Genomic DNA, 17,810 nt, shown 5'->3' with positions numbered 1-17,810 from the left:
GCAGTAGGGACGCACAGGTGGTGCATGTGCAGTATCAATGGGCGGATGGCGCGTGTGCAGTAGGGATGCACAGGTGGTGCATGTGCAGTAGCAACACACAGATGGCGTATGTACAGTTGCAATGGGCGGCTTGCGCATGTGCAATAGCAACAGGCGGATGGCACATGTTTAGTAGGGATACAGGGATGGCACATTCCACGCTCCTGCCCTGGGCTCACAGCTCTGGGAGCAGCGCATGTGAAGCTACTACCCCAAAGCAAGTAACCATGGGCATTGGGCAGTGAAGAGGGCAGGAATGGCAGCAGATATTTACACAGAAGCTGATTTTGACACTACAGCAACAATAGAATAAGTAAGAAGAGGGGTAAAGTGCAAATAGATGTATACTTGTTCATAAAGTATTTTGAGCAGTTTGCCCTGACCCCTTTTTTCTTCCTTAGAGAGAGCTGGTTAAGGGGGCTGGCAAGGCTAGAGAGTGATTAGTGGAGTGTGGTGGTCCAGAGGAGGATTTACCGCTTACCACTCAAATGATCTGCAGCTCTACTCTTATCTAATGTGCTGGGCGGAGCCTCTCCCCTGTCCCTGCCTCTCACATACATGAGGGGGAGGAGAGCTAAACCAAACAGGCAACAAGGAAGTGCTGCAGGGAGACCTGTGGGGGCGGAGCCAAGGGCTGAGCCAGCTACACAATGTTCAGGGCTAGCTAACCCAGAGGTTGGGGGCATGGCCCACAAGTGAAACAAGTTTATGGCAGGGAATGGGGCCGCATTATTATAGTGCAGGGAATTACCAGCAAAAGAGCTGCCAGTACAAAGTATATGCCAGCTTTTTAGATAAGATGCCGGACAAATACTGGTGGCAACCCTAGTCACACTCCAGCCAGCAGCCACAATACATATATGTACACTCTGCTTCCAGCAGCAGTAAACACACACTCGGTGCACTCACAGTGCCATGCTGCTGTGTCCTGATCAGAGGCAGCTGCTGCTGCCGGAGGCCCGTGGACTTAGGCTCTGTTCACACTTAAAACTGCAAAACGCTGGCGATTACTGCGTTTTTTTGCGGGAGTGATTTTTCCGCGATTAACGCGGAAAAAATCACTGGGCACTGCAGTGTTTTGGGAGCGATCGCGATTAGCAGTGCTATTACGGTGACCATACGTCCCGCATTATCCGGGACGCGTCCCGCCTTCGGGGTCCTCTGTCCCAGGCTGCATGAGGTCCCGGGAAACGTCCCACTTTTAGCTGCGGGACGTCCAGGCCTTAGGACTCTGGCCACCGTACTGAATGAACTGGCTGCAGCGTCTAATAGACACTGTGCCAGTTCATAGCCTGCAGCCCCGCTCCAGCCTGAACCTGCAGCCTTCCGGGTTTTGGCAGGCAGAGCAGGGCTACGGGAAGATGTCTACTGAAGCCCTGTACTGGAGACTATTTGTGTCTCCAGTACAGGGCTTCGGGCGCCATCTTCCCGTAGCCCTGCTCTGCCTGTCAGTGCGGGAGACTGCAGTGCAGGAGCAAGATCTCCAGGAGAGCTGCACACCAGAGGCCGGCCGGGAGCGAGAGAAGACTTCTGTCAGGTGAGTAAATGCTTTTTTTTCCAGGTGAAATGCTGCCCAAATTGCATTATTTTCTGCTGACATGTTGCCCACATTGCATTTATTTTGTGCTGACATGTTGTCCACATTGCGTTTATTTTGTGCTGACATGTTGCCCACATTGCGCTATTTTGTGCTCCAAATTGCGTTTATTTTGTGCTAACATGTTGCCCACATTGCGTTTATATTGTGCTGACATGTTGCCCACATTGCGTTTATTTTGTGCTGATATGTTACCCACATTGCGTTTATTTTGTGCTGACATGTTGCCCACATTGCGTTTATTTTGTGCTGAAATGTTGCCCACACTGCGTTTATTTTCTGGTGTCTGGGGTAACATTTATTAATGGTCATAGTTGGCTATGTTTGCTGCTTTGGAGTTACGGTATACTATTAAATGGCATCACACAGTTTCTGCACACCCATGATGCGAATCCTCGTTTGACCACATCATGGAGTAAACACTACTTTCTTATGCCTCGCTGTTACATCATTACATTAGCTCCGCCCATACAATGTCATGGTCACGCCCATGCTCCCCCCTATTTCTCAGAGCAGCGCGCGTAGCTCCCCCCATTTTTCAGAGCGCCACACTGCGCGCACCGCCCCCCTCCCCCCGTCCCAGGTTGAACCCACAAAAATCTGGGCACTGTACCTAACCTTAACTGTCCCCGTACCCTGCGCAAACACCTTTCCTGATGCCTAACCTTCATTGTCCCCGCCCCTGTCCCCTACACAAACACCCTTCCTGGTGCCTAACCTTAACTGTCCCCGCCCCGTCCCCTATACAAACACCCTTCTTGATGCCTAGCCTTAACCGCTTGCCGACCGCGTCACGTCGATGGGCGTGGCCACGGCGGCAGCCCCAGGACCAGCTAACGCCGATTGGCGTAAAGTCCTGGGGCAGCAGTTTGCAGGAAATCGCATCTCCCGCTTGGTGGGCGAAGCAGAGTCTTCAGTCTCTGAGCGGCGATCGCGTGCAGACTGTTACACGGCGAAACCGCCGTGTATTTACATGTACAGCGCTGTGATCTGCATGTGACATGGCTGTCCCCCTAGGGGAGAAGAGAGTGATCGGCTCTCATAGGCAGAAGCCTATGACAGCCGATCGCCGTGATTGGCCGGCTGGGGGGAGGGAGGGGATTTTGAAAAAAAAAAATAGTAATAAATATTACACACAAAAAAAAATATTTATTAAAAAATAATAAATAAACACAGAGGAGGCAATCAGATCCCACCAATAGAGAGCTCTGTTGGTGGGGAGAAAAGGGAGGGGGGGGGGGGATCACTTGTGTGCAGAGTTGTACGGCCCTGCAGCTTGGCCTTAAAGCTGCAGTGGCCAATTAAGCAGAAATTAGTCTGGTCACTAGGGGGGTTTAACACCATGGCCCTCAAGAGGTTAACTGCCCCCCCTCTGCGTCCCATGCACAAACACCCTTCCTGATGCCTAACCTTAACTGCCCCCCCCCTCCTTTATCCCCTACACAAACACCCTTCCTGATGCCTAACCTTAACTGTCCCCGCCCCCTACACAAACACCCTTCCTGATGCCTAACCTTAAATGCCCCCCCTTCATCCCCTACACAAACACCCTTCCTGATGCCTAACCTTGACTGTATCCCCCCATCCGCCGCGCAAACACCCTTCCTGATACCTAACACATACACACACACCCCCCCCTCCCTGCTCAAACACCCTTCCTGATGCCTAACCCTACCTTCTCCCCCTTGCACAAACACCCTTCCTGATGCTTAACCCTACCACTCCCCCAGCCCACCCCCCCCCTTCCTGGACAAACCCCATTCCTGATACCTAACCCTAACCATGCCAAATTATAAACACCCTTCCTGATGCCTAACCCTTGCTGTTTCCCACTTGCACAAGCACCCTTCCTGATGCCTAACCCTTGCTGTTTCCCACTTGCACAAGCACCCTTCTTGATGCCTAAACCCCCAACGAGATGATTGTGGAGGGAGCCCACTACATGTGGTGCTCAGCCATGCTGACATCATGCTACTTTTCACCCAGCTTCCTCAAGGTAGAAGTGTCCGAGCATTATGGCATTTCCTGAATATTAAACTGAATCAGCAAGGAGTGAAACCAGGCTCTATGTACAAAAATCCTAACAGGCTGTTTTTCAATTACACTTTAATAGGACAGAGTAGCTTATTCTATTAGAATGTCTTTTTGCGATTGCAAAGTATAATTCCAGGATATGTGTTGATACAATTTTTTCTCAAGTTTGTACATTTCCGTTGTCTTAAGACAAGCTGTTGAGCACTAAGCATTCCATCAGATGGGAGCTTTGTCTGTTTAGCTATATTTCTATTAAAGTTTTGTAAAACATTCTCGCTAGTGACAACTGTTGTGAGTGGATAAGATAGATTTTACATAATACTCAAGTGCAGAGCGGAGGGGCTGGAACAGCTGTAGATCTTGTCTAGAGTGCATGCTAAACGGGAATCTGTTATCTTGTACAACATCCGCCACTGTTATCCTCATAAGACTCCAAAGTCGGGTTCCCAAATAAAATAGCACTGCTCTGCCTTGTACAGGAGGTTGTTCAATATTCTGCCCTGCAACAGGGAATATGGCTGTCTAGAGACAACAGAGGTCGGTCGTTAGTGATGCTTGGGACTATGTGAATCCACACCAGTTTCGTCAGCAGACAGCTTTGCTAGGCATTAGTGATGCTGACTATGCATCACTACATTGTAACTGCCGTAATTACAATTACAATTGTAATTGTAATTACAAATAGAAATTCAATCTATGTTACGATTTCGATTACGGGTCATGTATACATACATACAGTATATATATATATATATATATATATATATATATATATATATATGTATACATACATATTTCAACCAAGACAAATACATATAAATATATATGTGAATATGTATGTATGTATAAGCATATATCTATCTATCTATCTATCTATCTATCTATCTATCTATCCATCTATCTCTATACAGATGTATGTATATAACCGGACATCTACAGATGTGTATATATATATATATATATATATATATATATATATATATATATATATCTGTATATATATATATATATTATATATATATATATATATATATATATATATATATCAGATATCATATGTATGGATGTCTTGAATATGTGTGCACAGATATATAATTTATGTATTTCAAGTTGGCAGGGCACCTACTTCTTGATCATGGCAAATTCTTCTTCTTCTCTTTGGCATGCAACGTTGCCAGGAGCCCCCTGAGACAAGTAGCCCAGGACACCTGTTTCTTGATCATGTGGTAGTAGAATAGGCCATGGAACTTGGTGGTGGCCGATGAGACCACAGCTTTAATTAAATGACATTATGACAACAGGAGGAGGAGTTGGTGGTAGCAGAATAGGCCGTGAAACCTGTTGGTTGGACCATAGCATTAAATAAATAATATTACGTCAGAAGCAGGAGAAGTTGGTGGTAGCAGAATAGGCTATGAAACCTGGTGGTCGGACCACAGCTTGCCCCGCCCCCTTGTGACACCAGTGATGAAGATACTGTGTCAATCAAAGGGTCACCACCCCTCCTTGTGCGCCCACCACCGACAGGAAACCCACTCGCCTAGCACAGTGGCTGCCATGATTTCACAGACAGCTAGCCCGCATTGCTTTTATTCCCCTTTTCATGTGGTTCAGTCTCCAAACTTCACTGTTTCAGACACTCCTTTTGACGGTGTACAATCACTAAATAAATTCCTGAACCATCCCCTATGTATTTCGTCAGGGTCTCTTGGCAGGACTGTGATTAGCAACCCCACTGAGGGTCAAGAATGATGGCAACCCACAAATCCTTCCTCGCCTTCAGTTGAACCACCCGGGGAAGGCAGTGCAGCATATGACCGGCCATGGGGAAAAGGTGGGCCCACTGAGACACAACTTCAAGACAACACCTCCTCATTCTCTTCCTCCTGCTGATGCTGCTGACTCTGATTATCCCAACCCCAGACTACTGTTGCTACAGAACATGTCCCAATACATCTATGCAGAGCCCAGCTTCAAACTGTTGCCCAAGAGATCATGTTCCGATCCCTGTGGATGACATTCTTCAGAGCCCCTGTGATAACAATCCGTAAGAAGGGAGCAGAGAGCAGGGGGATGCAGCAGGAAGTTATTGCTGCTGAGGAAACCTTACTGATCACTACCAGTAGACACTGCAGCGGCGCCCCCAAGGACCAATGGCACTCCAGGTGACGGACTGGAATGTCATCGGTTAAGAACAGCCCAGCTCTTGCTTACGTATGTACCTTCAGTGTGTGATGAACTGCCGGTACCCAGGAATGATAAAGAGTACAAACAGACTATTTACAGTGAGGCAATGGAGAGGGAACATTTCAGAAGCAGTGGGAGCATTTTACAAATACAGCTTTCACTCAAAGATTAGCACTCACTGCACCAAATACTATTGGTAGACATATTGGGGTTTACATGCCAGTATCTTTAAGTGGGGCTAAAGTCAGTAATATTGCAGTGATAATTAGATCTTCAAAATAAAATATTCTCTATAAACATATAAGTATAAACACTTTTAATGATTTCCGTTGCTGTGATTTTCGCTACAGAATTTGCAGGCCTGTTTATCTTTGACTTCAATCCTGTTTTTAAATCTTGAGTGTTTCCACAGCTAAGATGTTGGATCGGATGAAAACATGTCATAATTGGGACAGCCAGAAAAGATTGAAATGTTTTATGATGAGAAAATAGCACTTCGGCATAGCAATGAGTTGATATATTCTAGCAGGAGAAATCTATGTATTTGGGTCATGTTTATCGAGGTAGGAGGAACGCTACAAATGGAACTGTGCGATCCCTCTGGGACTCTGCTGGGACTCTTTTTAATATAATTAAACATGGTCTGCCACAGGTAGGCTGCTGCTGCATGGAATTAATATATTCCTATGGAAGATCGCACTTCTCATAGCAGTGATGAATACTGTAGCCGGTGTGATATTTAATCCTTATCAGCTCATGTACTTATGTATAATTCAGTGACATTAACAGCGCATAAAGTAGCAGAGTTGTTCATTGTCCGAGAATGAAGGTGGAGCTCTCATCGGCGTATTTTATGCTGACTCCACTTTAAAGGATACGCTTACCTGTCCTGATGCCTGTTGCTCCCCCATTCTCCTTTCTGATCCCCCCCCCCGCCCCTGCAGTGTGCCTAAATACCCCCAGGACCCTCCTCCGGATTGCAGGCGTCAGGCTTTACTGCGTAAGTGCTACAGCGCATTTCCATGCCCCGGGAGCGCTCTGCGCATGCGTATGATATCACTATGTCATGCGCATGATGTCATACACATGCGCAGATCGCTCCTGGGCACGGATGTGCGCTGTAGGACAAGCGCAGCCCGGCCAGCGCCTGCACAGTAAAGCCAAGTAAAATGAACTTCATTCCAATCAGTAGCTGATACCCCCTTTCCCATGAGAAATCTTTACCTCGGGGGCGATCTGTATGGCTGATGTTGTGGTGTCCTAACAGTTTCCTGTCTGTGAACCTTGTTGCATTGTGGGAAACAACAGCTGTTTCCATTTGCCAAGCAACCAGTATCTCCCTCTTTTTAGGTCTTCTTGCCTTACATCTCTCAGATCCTCTGTCTTTCCTGCTTCTTTATTTGGTCTCTCTTGCCCACACACATCTCGTTGTCTAAATCATAGCTCCCAACTGTCCTTCTTCTTTTGGAGGGACAGTCCCTCTTTGGGAGCCCTGTCCCACTGTCCCTCTTTCTTCCTCATTTGTCCCACTTTTAGGAATTTGTCCCTCTTTCTAGGTAAATATATGTATTTCTCTACTAAAAAATGTTTCATTGACTCTAAACTTTATTCCCATGCTTTAAATTTTACATAGACATACGTCCATCGAGTTCAACCAGAAAACAAGGTACAACACCAGCCTGCACCCTCACATATCCAGTTGATCCAGAGGAAGGTGAAAAACCCTTACAAGGCATGGTCCAATTAGCCCTAAAAGGGCAAAAATTGCTTCCTAACTCCAGATGGAAATCAGATAAAATCCCTGGATCAACACCCCAAATTGATATATTACTAATTTTAAAATATTAATATGAAGGAAAATGAACCATGGTTTGAATTATAAAACAACATATTTTTCTTATGAAACCATTATGGTATGCGTGACTAGGGGTGTGATGGGGCGTGATCAGGGGTGTGGTGGGGGTATGGCTTAAGCGCCCCTCTTTCTCACCTCAAAAAGTTGGGATGTATGGTCTAAATCGGTGGTCCTCAAACTACAGCCCGCGGGTAGAATGCGGATCCCCCGAGGCTTTTTCACTTACCCCCAAACACAAAATGTGTAACTTATAGATGTGGCCCACTGCACCTTTAAATATCAGCGGCCCGCATATAGAATAGCAGTGCTGACACCCCCCATCCACATACTGTAGAAGCCAGTGAGCAGTAATTCACTGGCTACCAATCCAATTCCGCATCAGGTGACACTGCTGGACAGCAAGTGGTCACCTGGGTATGCTTCACTGTCTGGTGCATAAAGACATTGTTCAGGTACCACATGACTGAATGGCCGCTGCTGGGAGTACTCCTATGGGCATAATTGGGGGGAATCAATACCTAGATTCAATGCAATGTTTTTCAGCATCAGTTTATGTAGTATGTTGAAGTATGTTGACCAGTCTGAAGTATGTTGACCCGGCCCTTGCTTGACCCAAAAAGTTTGGGGACCCCTGGTCTAAATACATCTTTCTCTTTTTTTCTCCTGATCTATGTCTCCCTTTCCTACTCTTCTTTTGTTACTGCTCAGCTCTCTTGACACTCTCTCTCTCTCTCTCTCTGTCTTTGCCTTGCACTCTCTCTCTCCCTCTCTGTCTTTGCCTTGCACTCTCTCTCCTCTTCTCTGTCTCTGTCTTTGCCTTGCACTCTCTCTCTCTCCCTCTCTTTCTCTCTCTCTCGTTTTTTTTTTCTTTTTGTCTCTCCTCTCTTATTCTCCTCTCCCTTTCTGTCGTTTTATACCTACCTGCCCCATACAGTCTGCAGATAGAAGCATTGACCACCTCCATTAATAATCTAATCAGGATTCTGAGCTGTCAAAACACACCAATATGATTTTTTTTTTTCCAAATGTAATGATACATCAATATAGAGTCTATAAAGCGATCTCATGTGGAGTACCTTGTTAGAGGTCAGCTCGGTTAGAAGAGGAATTTGCAGTTAGCGGATGGAGGACAAGAGCTCTTATGAAAATGAAAACTGTTATAGAGTGAATGACTGTTAGATTGTTCCAATCACTCAGCAAGAAGAAAAAAGGAAATATAGTCTGGAATAGTTTTTATTCCTTGTAGAAGCGGGGTTGATTTTTCTAAGCTTCTCCGAACTTAAAGTGAACCAGAGACTAAGCACCCTCATGTATTTTGCCATATATATCAGGGCTGATAACAAGCATGCTGAGCAGTGAATAATGAAACAGAGAGCAGGGTAGGTGTTTTCTCTAATGTTCCCACTAATATATATAGTAAAATACATGCTTCGTCTCTGGTTCATTTTAAAGCAAAGGTCCGAGCAGACTAAAAATAAAAAATCTATGCACCTGGGGCTTCCTCCAGCCCCTGTCAGCTGTACTGTGCCCTCGCCGTAGCTCCGGTGGCTCCCGGTCCCCTCCCTCTGGTGCAGATACCGACCTCGCCAGGTCGGCATCTTACTGCATTCCATTGTGCAGCTCATGGAGTCGCAATGACATAATCCGGGCTTTTCTGCGCAGGCGCAGAACTACTGCGTCTGCACAGAATAGTCCAGATGACATTGGCACGACTCTGAGAGCAGGCGCAGTGGGCATCTTGCACCGGAAGGGGACCCTGGGCCATCAGCGAGGAGCGGAGCTGCGGCAAGGGCACAGGACGGCTGGCAGGGGCTGGAGGAAGCCCCAGGTAAGTGGATTTTTTATTTTTTGTGTTCTCGGATGTGTCCTTTATGGAACAGAAGTGCTCAAGGAAACCTTAGCTAGATGTTTCTTTCTTTAATTGTCTGCTAATAGGTGGCTTGGACTCCTCACCTGGATGATGTCACAAAGGAGTAGATATTGCAGAAGGACTATTAAAGGGAACCCAAAGTTAATATAGGGTAAAAAAAGACATACTAAAAAAGAGGGAAGCCTCTGGATGCTGTAGAGACTCCCTGCGTCCTCCTTGCCACTGCCACCATTTGCCAAGACCCTCTGGAAGATCAAAGCCACACTCCTCTTCAGGCACAAGGGCAGCTGTGCTCCACTTGTGCAAGCAAAGCTGCACCTGCGCAGTAGAATGGAGCTGCTCATGTACAAGTGGCTCCAGCCTACTGCACAGGTGTGGAAATACTTGAAAAGGCGCTTGTGCCTGAAGTGGAGCACGGCCCCAATATTCGTTCCAACAAGCCATTGCCAGAAGAGGAAATACCTGGCAAGTTTATACTAAGCACAGATTGCAAGCAATTAAATGGACTTCCTGCAGTCTTGAAAAAGCCCCGGCCATTGGGCGAAACATGTAGGTGTGGAAGGAAGTGGAACTGGCGGGAGCCCAGGACCCATGTGCTTCAAGTAACACAGAGCTCCATGTTGCATCCAGCATCGCAAACTGGGAACTGCTCAGCGTATTTAGGACTTTCTGCCGCCAAGAGTGCTTGGTTGTATGGTTGTGTGGCTGGGACTGGTCCAACTGTTAGGATTAGCACTAGGGTCTTGGGGATCCCACCGATTTATGTTTTTAGGAGCAGGGTTGGGCGTTCAGGGAGCTACCTTGTTCTCCTTTCCTGTTTTGGCAAATAAAGTGTTCCTTATTTTGTGCAGAAGTGTGCACTGTGTGGTTCTTGTATTTTCACAGTATAGATGCTTATACACATGGTTGCTTCTGCAGTTTTGCATTTAAAATTAGATTAGTGTTTCATTTATACTATTGTTTTGTAAATGGAATTTGTGCTTTACAGACACTTTTGGAAATTGATAGCTGGTTGTGAATGGAAAGGGAACGATAATGATTAGCAACATTACATCGCAAAAACATTTATGTAACAGTTTACAGCAAATTGTTAAAGTGGGCCTGAACTCAGAACTTCCTGTCTGCTCTAAAGGATAAGCAACAGCATAATAACCTTTAAAGAAAAACATGTTTTTTGTTACAGCTAATACAAATCCTACAATAAATCATCAGTGTGTCTACTTCCTGCTTTCATCCAAGCAGACATAGGGTTAACATCCTGTGTTTACAAATTATCTGCTCTGCCGAGGCAGCCAGCTGACATAGCCGAGAGACCAAATTATGCTGGGGATTAGTCACCGATGAGGGGGAATTAGTCAGGCTAAACTCTCTAAATACATAAGGGCTGCATTTCTCTGTGATTTCCTTCTCTCCTGTGCAAGAGTTCAGGTCCACTTCAACGACAGTAAAACTCCACTTACTCCACTTTAAATGACAGGATGTTTTCACATTTTCCACCATCCATTTAGTGAGATTTTTTTAAGCAGCTATCTTGGAATTCAGGTTTTGGAATAGAGAGAACAGGTCTTATGATTGGAATCAGCTGCTTCTCTCTAGTGCTTATCGCTGGAGTAAAAGCCACCTGACCCGCATTAGCTGGAATTATCTACATGATATGTCACCTCTCCAAGTTACCTTGTTAGATACGGGTCAGCGGAGAGTAGAGAGAGAGAGAGAGAGAGACGGATCCCTCTACCTGCTCCACCCGTGAAATACAGGATTTAGGCCTAGTGCACACCAGAGCGGTTCGGCTGCGGTTTGCGATCTGCTTGCGGGTGCGGATCCGCTTGGGTAATGTACTTCAATGGGCTGGTGCACACCAGAGCGGGAGGCGTTTTGCAGAAACGCATACTCCCGGGCTGCTGCAGATTTTGGATTGCGGATGCGTTTCTGCTTCAATGTTAAGTATAGGAAAAACGCAAACCGCTCTGAAAAACGGCACTTCAGAGCGGTTTGCCAGGGTTTTTTGTTACAGTAGCTGCTCAGTAACAGCTTTACTGTAACAATACATGAAATCTATTACACCAAAAACGCTTCACAAAACCGCAAAATGCTAGCTGAAACGCTACAGAAAAAGAAGAAAAAGCGTTTCAAAATCTGCTAGCATTTTGCGGATCTGCTAGCGGTTTTTGGTGTGCACCAGGCCATACTCTGTTAGGCCTGGTGCACACCAAAAACCGCTAGCAGATCCGCAAAATGCTAGCAGATTTTGAAACGCTTTTTCTTTTTCTGCAGCGTTTCAGCTAGCGTTTTGCGGTTTTGTGTAGCGGTTTTGGTATAGTAGATTTCATGTATTGTTACAGTAAAGCTGTTACTGAACAGCTACTGTAACAAAAAACGCCTGGCAAACCGCTCTGAAGTGCCGTTTTTCAGAGCGGTTTGCGTTTTTCCTATACTTAACATTGAGGCATAAACGCATCCGCAATCCAAAATCTGCAGCAGCCCGATAGTATGCGTTTCTGCAAAACGCCTCCCGCTCTGGTGTGCACCAGCCCATTGAAATACATTACCCTAGCGGATCCGCACCCGCAAGCAGATCGCAAACCGCAGCAGAAACGCTCTGGTGTGCACTAGGCCTAAGGCCTGGTGCACACCAGAGGAGTTTTTCTGAGCGTTTTGAGTTTTTAAATCTGCTGCTAATGTTATCCTATGTGTCTGTGCACACTGGAGCGATGAGGTTTTGTAAAAAACCCCATAGCATTACATTGGGAAGAGCTTTTAGGGCTGGTGCACACCAAAACCCGCTAGCAGATCCGCAAAACGCTAGCAGATTTTTAAACGCTTTTTTTTATTTTTATGAGGCGTTTTGCGGATTGCTGCTGCGGTTTTCAGTATAGTAGATTTCATATATTGTTACAGTAAAGCTGTTACTGAACAGCTTCTGTAACAAAAACGCCTGCAAAACCGCTCTGAAGTGCCGTTTTTCAGAGCGGTTTGCGTTTTTCCTATACTTAACATTGAGGCAGAAACGCATCCGCAATCCAAAAAATGCCTCACCCAGGCATTTTTCGTTTCTGCAAAACGCCTGCCGCTCTGGTGTGCACCACCCCATTGAGATACATTGACCAAGCAGATCCGCAGCCGCAAGCGGATCTGAAAACGCCCAAAAAGCCGCTCGGTGTGCACCAGCCCTTAGAGGTTGCAAAAGCTCTTCCCAATGTAATGCTATGGGGTTTTTTACAAAACCTCATTGCTCCAGTGTGCACAGACACATAGGATAACATTAGCAGCAGATTTAAAAACTCAAAACGCTCAGAAAAACTCCTCTGGTTTGCACCAGGCCTTAGGCTAATTTCACACCAGGACGTTGCGTTAGAGGGGGCGTTAAGGTCGCATAACGTCCCCCTAACTCAACGCCTGGTGGTGCTGGATCTGGACGTCAGAGTGAGCCGCGTTGTGCAGCTCACTCTGGCGTCAGTGATGCCGTGATGCGCACTCTTGTGCGCATACGGCATCACGTGGTCCCGCCGGCCAATCGCCGCACAGAGCGGCTGCTCCAGGAAGTAAACACTGCACGTCATAACGTGCAGTGCATATTAATTAGCCATGTGCCTGGCCGCTCTCCGCTCCTCCCCAACGTTACTGAGCATGTGCAAGCAGTCTAACGTCTAAAGTACTGCATGCAGTACGTTGCCTTGTGACGCAGCGTTACAATGTAACGCAACGTCCGCACTGTGAACAGCCCCATTGATTTTTCATTACTGTGCGGTGGGCTGCGTTACAGGCTGCTCTAACGTGCGCCTGTAACGTCCCACTGTGAAACCAGCCTTAGGCCTAGTGCACACCAGAGCGGTTCGGCTGCGTTTTGCGATCCGCTTGTGGCTGCGGATATGCTTGGGTAATGTACTTCAATGGGCGGGTGCACACCAGAGCGGGAGGCAGTTTGCAGAAACGCATACTCCCGGGCTGCTGCAGATTTTGGATTGCGGAGGCGTTTCTGCCTCAATGTTAAGTATAGGAAAAACGCAAACCGCTCTGAAAAACGGCACTTCAGAGCGGTTTGCCAGGCGGTTTTTGTTACAGTAGCTGTTCAGTAACAGCTTTACTGTAACAATACATGAAATCTACTACACCAAAAACGCTTCACAAAACCGCAAAATGCTAGCAGAAACGCTACAGAAAAAGAAGAAAAAGCGTTTCAAAATCTGCTAGCATTTTGCGGATCTGCAAGCGGTTTTTGGTGTGCACCAGACCACACTGCTGATGGGATGCCATAAACAGGGCAAGCCTTATAGTTCTGATGACCTAAAGAGCACCTGTTACTCAGTTGTGAGCTATACTATGATTGTGCCAGTCTAAAGGTGGCCACACACGATACAATAAAATGATCCGATTTTACGCCAATTCGATAAAAACCATCGTATCTCCCAAAAAAATTGAAAGCTTTTTTTTTCATTCGACTGAAAAATCCGATTGGATTTCCCATTTTCTTCGATTTTTATTGATCCGGAATGCCAGATATTTTTCTTCAATCTTTCTAAAGATTGTATGGTGTGTGTTAGATTGTCAATTTATTAATATACACACCCTAGCAATTTTGGCTGAGTTTTCAATCATTTTTTATCATAATCGGGGAAAAATTGAACATAGGTGTGTGGTACATTGGTCATATTTTTGAAATGTTACAATCAGTCAGAAAAATTGATTGCAATTCTTAAATTAAACAGATATTTAAAAAATTGTATGGTGTGTGGCCACCTTAAGTTCCTCAAGTCCTTTACAATCATAGATGAACCACATTTAAAGCCCTAGTTAATCTTTATGAATATTTGATGGTTATTAAAGGTGAATTGAGGAACTGCGCCATTTCTTAACACAGTTTTAATGTAAATGTTAAAGGGAACCAGAGGCCCCAGAAAAAAGTTTGTATACATACCTGGGGCTTCCTCCAGCCCCATACGCACGGATCGCTCCCACGCCACCGTCCTCTGCTGCCTGGATCCGCCGGTACCATGTCCCGTCATGGCCGACAGTCGGCCGGCTGACGCGGCCAATAGTCCGCATCACACCGAGCTCCCTCCATGTATTTACGCGTGAGGCTGCCTACTGCGCAGCCTCATGCGTATGGGTAAGGAGGGAGCCACTGTGATGCGGACAATTGGCCGCGTCCGCCGGAAGTGAGGGGACCCAGTACCGCCGATCCAGGAGGCGGAGGATGGTGGCGTGGGAGAGATCCAGGCTTATGGGGCTGGAAGAAGCCCCAGGAATGTATAAAAGCTTCTTCTTCTTTTTTTTTTATCACGTTCCTCTCTGGTTCCCTTTTAAGCAAATAAAAAGAGGTCAGATACTCACCTATGAACAGGGAAGGCTCTTTGCCATTTTAGGTGGCCCTTGAGAGCATCTAATGCGCATGGTTGTAAGCAGTAAAAGAAAGACAGCACAGTATATTATTATTTTTTTTTACATAGCGCCAACATCTTCCATAGCGCTGTTCATAGTAGCACATTGCCTTACAGTCCAAAGGAACAAACCGGTGACAGCGTTTCTGATTGAAACATTGGCCTCAATTCACTAAGCTTATCTCCTGTCTTTAATAATGTTTCTAGAGTTATCACCATGGAGATAAGGCATGTAGTATTCAGGAAACATTTGGCCTCAGGCAAACCTAAGGTTAACTCTTCTGTCTAAAGTGAATGGGAACCCGTATTAAAAAAAAAAAAAAAAAGTCAGATACTCACCTAAGGAGAGGGAGGCTCTGGGTCCCATAGAGCATTCCCTCTCCTCTCCCGGTGTCCACTGGGGTCTGCTGGGCCAACACTGACTAAATCATGTATGCATAATTATTGTAAAAATGAAGTACTTTTGTTCATTACGTTATTTTCACTGGAGTTCCTCTTTAAGGTTCCCTTTAAGTTAAATTCAGGAAAGTCCCTCTTTAAATTACAAAATAAATTGTTCTGCATCCATCTATGTTTATTGTAATTTGTGTAGCAAAAATGAAGTTTATGTTTTACTTTGCACATATAGGGCTTGATTTACTAAGAGGTGCTAACCTACTTAGCACATCTAAAGTCTTAAGGCGCGCTAACCAGGGTGCTAAGTAGGTTAGCACCAGTTTTCTCAATCAGATCGTGCGCTAAGTACCGCGCGCAAAGTTTTGCGCGTGCAAAGTCCTATGCACGCACTAAGTCCCATAGGCTTTAGTGGGCACTTCGCGCAGAGCGCCCTGCGCTCTGTGCAGTGCTGCGCGCGGTACTTTGCGCACGATCACTACTTCTCACATTTCAACTGAGTTTAGACGTGCTAAGGGCCAGTGCTAACGTTAGCACCGCTTTGTAAATCAAGCCCATAGAGGGGCATCATGCTTTCCTTTCTTTCTGTTGCCCTGAGCTCCTCTTTCCCTCCTCCAGTATGTGACATAATGTAACTGTATGGGCTATTCTGGCCAGTGTGACGGCACGCGGTAAGACACTTCCTGAGCGGTCCTTGGGGCCCTGATCCAGTCCACATTCCTACCTTGCGTTGCTGTTTCAGAAATGCCAGAAGAATACAGAATCCGCAGTGGAGGGCAGGTGTTGAATAATTCAGTAGATATTTCTTAAACCTCAGTTTTATAGAGGAAATAAAAAAAAAACCTGTTCCCCTCCCCCCACCTTCGCAGGCTAATGGCACGCTGCAAAGACGTAAGGAAATTTATGTTGCATCCATCTCTGGCTGCTTCTCTTCTGACCATAGCAAGACCACAATAAAATCACGATCAGTCTGTCATATAAACGTTCATGAAAGCTAACTTCACAGACAGCTATTAAAATCCATCATCTCATCCCATTTTGTAGCTTGAGATGCATTCGAGGACTGTTTGGCTTGATGTAAAGAGTAAGGGCTGAAACCCACAGGAGCGCTTTTGGCAGCGTTTTGGCAGCACTGCGATACGCTAGCAGTTTGCCAAAACGCTGGGCTAATGTTAATGGATGGGGCAACTTCCACAGGAGCGTTTGCGTTTCCCAGAAACGCAAACGCAGGACCTGCAGCATTTTGGGAGCGTTAGCGCTTCAATGTAAAGTATTGAAACGCTAGCAGAAACGCTCAGCAAAACCTAAACTGAGCGGTTTTGCTAGCGCTTTGCGGTTCAGCACACTGTAACAAAATGAAAAATAATTCACAGGACCAATCAGGATAAAAACGCAAAACGCAAAACGCTAGGCACCCGCTGGGGAAAAAAATACAATGTTGCAAAACACGACCAAAAACGCGCATGAATCCGCTTGCAAACCGCTCAGACAAAACGCTAGCGGTTGCGTTTTGCGTTTGCGGTTTTCAGTGGGTTCCAGGCCTAAGGGTGGCTTCTAGATGGATTCCACTGAGGTGCTCATCAGGATTATTACTGATGCTGGGTGGGTTGAAGCCCCTTTTACACTTAAAGGACCACCACTTAAAAGTAGGCAGTTAAAATCTGACAGAGCTGACAGGTTTTGGGCCAGTCCATCTCCTCATGGAGGATTCTCAGGGTTTTCTTTGTTTTCAACAGCACTTCCTGCACAGAAGTTGCAAAGTCTAACTGACAAAACAGTGTGCAAGTGAGTAGGGAGGCTGGCTGGTATCTTACTATTTTGGCATTTTGTCGGTTCTGTCAGATTTTAGCTGGGTACTTTTTTCGCGATAGTGGTTGCTCTGAACTTATTTTCAAAATAATGCCCATGTTTTCCTATGGCACAGGCCAGACCATATGCATTTTAACTGAAATCTTTTTCATAATGCACTGCTATGGAAAAACTGTGTACCAACGTGTACTAACGCACACTAACGCATACCAGCGCATTAAGTGTAAAAGGGCCTGGAGGGTTAAGGGGAGCATTCCACTATTTATTCCTATCGCACGTGGGAGAGTTGCCAGCTTTCTGCTTGTGTATATATGACAAAGCTAAACTGTGCCCTCACAGAAACTTCCTGCTGCTTCCAAATCTATCTAAAAGACCAGACGAGAATGCCAGAGCACCATGCACACATGTACAGTGGCTCTGGCATCTGATTCATTGGCCCCCGGAGATCTTCTCATGCTCACAGAAGGAACCCAAACGGAGGGAAGTTGAAGCCTGAATAGTTCTGCTACTGTCTGCGTCCGCCTACATGACCTGTGCCCCACATTCATCAGCAACCGCAGCCACACCCTTCCACATAACTCACATCCATCCACTGTAGTGACAGATAGCGGCAACCGTAAAAATGGCACCTATTTAAGAGGTTGCCTC

The 17,810-nt window shown here is 46.1% G+C and overlaps 1 protein-coding gene across 4 annotated transcripts in view; it reads left to right on the top strand.

Annotated features, from left to right (window-relative positions):
- The window catches only part of CHRM2 (cholinergic receptor muscarinic 2), a 365,548-nt gene that overhangs the window by 67,324 nt on the left and 280,414 nt on the right, over positions 1-17,810 (top strand). Inside the window, exon 2 of one of the 4 annotated variants that reach the window (XR_011030567.1) lies at positions 9,648-10,355. The exons of the other annotated variants lie outside the window; for them this stretch is intronic. The gene's annotated coding sequence lies outside the window, so the exon portion shown is untranslated. Of the gene's footprint in view, positions 1-9,647; positions 10,356-17,810 lie in introns of those variants that run through there. 4 annotated transcript variants of the gene reach the window in all.

The sequence above is a fragment of the Hyperolius riggenbachi genome, chromosome 3 (assembly GCF_040937935.1).
Source record: "Hyperolius riggenbachi isolate aHypRig1 chromosome 3, aHypRig1.pri, whole genome shotgun sequence".
In the NCBI taxonomy this organism is placed as follows: Eukaryota; Metazoa; Chordata; class Amphibia; order Anura; family Hyperoliidae; genus Hyperolius; species Hyperolius riggenbachi.
The sequence above is the reverse complement of the archived record's forward strand: the minus strand, read 5'-3'. Positions and strand labels throughout refer to the sequence as shown.